The sequence below is a fragment of the Echinops telfairi genome, unplaced genomic scaffold (genome assembly GCF_000313985.2).
Source record: "Echinops telfairi isolate 266 unplaced genomic scaffold, ASM31398v2 ScPeMD7_2;HRSCAF=8, whole genome shotgun sequence".
NCBI lineage: Eukaryota > Metazoa > Chordata > Mammalia > Afrosoricida > Tenrecidae > Echinops > Echinops telfairi.
In genome coordinates, this window is record NW_022103898.1 from 73,538,404 (window position 1) to 73,540,135 (window position 1,732).

Here is a 1,732-nt window from a genome sequence, read left to right on the forward strand (position 1 = left end):
CCCTACTCCTCTGCAGAGGGCATAGGATGAGATTAGATATAGACAGACAAACACCACTTCCTTCATTAAGTTAGCTTTTTTTGTCAAAACTTCTATCTGAATCTGTCAAAAACTAAATAAGGCCCCCCAAAACCCCAAATCTTTTTGGCATTAAATGTTTGTTTATTTTATGAATATCATTTTTATTCAAAACTTACCAGTTTATATTAATAAAACAATATTTTGTCTTACAGTAAGAACAACTCTTTTATATGTAGATGAATACATAAAATGAAACAGTACAATAAATGTTATACTTCTTTTATATTTTTCACTCTGAATAACATTTTATTAATGAGGTGTAAAAGCATCTTTCTGAAATAATTCCTGTCATTTTCAATATTAAAAAACATTTTGCATTTATTTTTTGAGTATAGCTATTGGGCTGTATGAAAATGTAATACAATAACAGTTGTGATGTTATAGTTTGTGATTAGCTCTTTTTTTCCTTATAGCATATTCACCAAATCAGGTTCCTGGTAACATTGAAGTGTAATGTATGTGGAAATGTAGCATGTCAAATTCAATTCTATTTGTAAATATTTACCATCAACCAGTGTTGCAGAAAAGTCTGTGTTTTGCTTTAATATGTCAGAGTAGAGAAACTGCTTAATCACCAGGGAAAATGGAAATGACCAAGACATGAGTCCCAATCCTGTCTCTACAATCTTTGAGATTAAATACAATAATTTCATTGGTTTTATTGCATTTTGAAGTATTTCTAAAAATGATATAATTTCTGCTTACCACTACTGTCTTGGTAATGAGAGTAGTGAGACAATTATTAGGTACAGGAAATGTATGAAATGATTTACAAGGATTAGATTCATCCATTCAATCCTCATCATATCCCTATGTAGTTTGTGAATTGTGACAACATATTTCTAGAGATTACAAATGCTCACAGGGTCACACAGAAGCGAGCGGTGGGGCCAGATGTTATGCCGATGTCTTTCCACATTAAGTGCCCTTTTCTGAAGCACAGCGTCTGACACATACCAGGTATTTAAAATTAAACTGAGTCATGGAGCTGAAAGTGTGATATTGATGGAGAGCACATTTAAATGACAATTATTTGTTAGATTCTCCCTGTTGCGCATTGGCTATTCCCCATATCTCCTAAAGTCTGCTCACTACACAGCTGTTAAGTCATTTTAGAAATATAAATGAAAAGACATGCTGTCCTTGTTTCAGCCCCTCCAAATCCTTCTTGCTTCTTAGATAATATTCTAATATTCTTGCTTATTAGATAATAATGTTCTTCTAATAATAGAAGAAAATAATGGCTTACAACCTTGACATCTTCAAGTCTGAGCCACCCATTCTCTCTGATCCCCTTACACTGTGCTCACTATACCTCAGTCTCCTCGGTTTGCTTTCTTTACTAGTAAAAATGGTAAATGTATTTCTTTGTTATTATTGTCTCTTCTGTTGGGATTGTCTTTCCCATGTTTCCTGAGTCTGGCCAATTCTCCTTAGTGACCTGTACAAGATAATCTTCATTGTCTAAAAAATTCCTATTTAAAATACATCTCCAACATAATTTTCTTTTATGTCACGCTGATTTCTTTCCCCTTTAGTAAAGAACACCACTGTTTCCAACATCATTCATTAGTTTATTTGTTGGCTTGTGTTGAGTTCACTTGTAGCTTGTTTTTGGACAGTGCATCTAGGAGAAATTAATTACATGAAA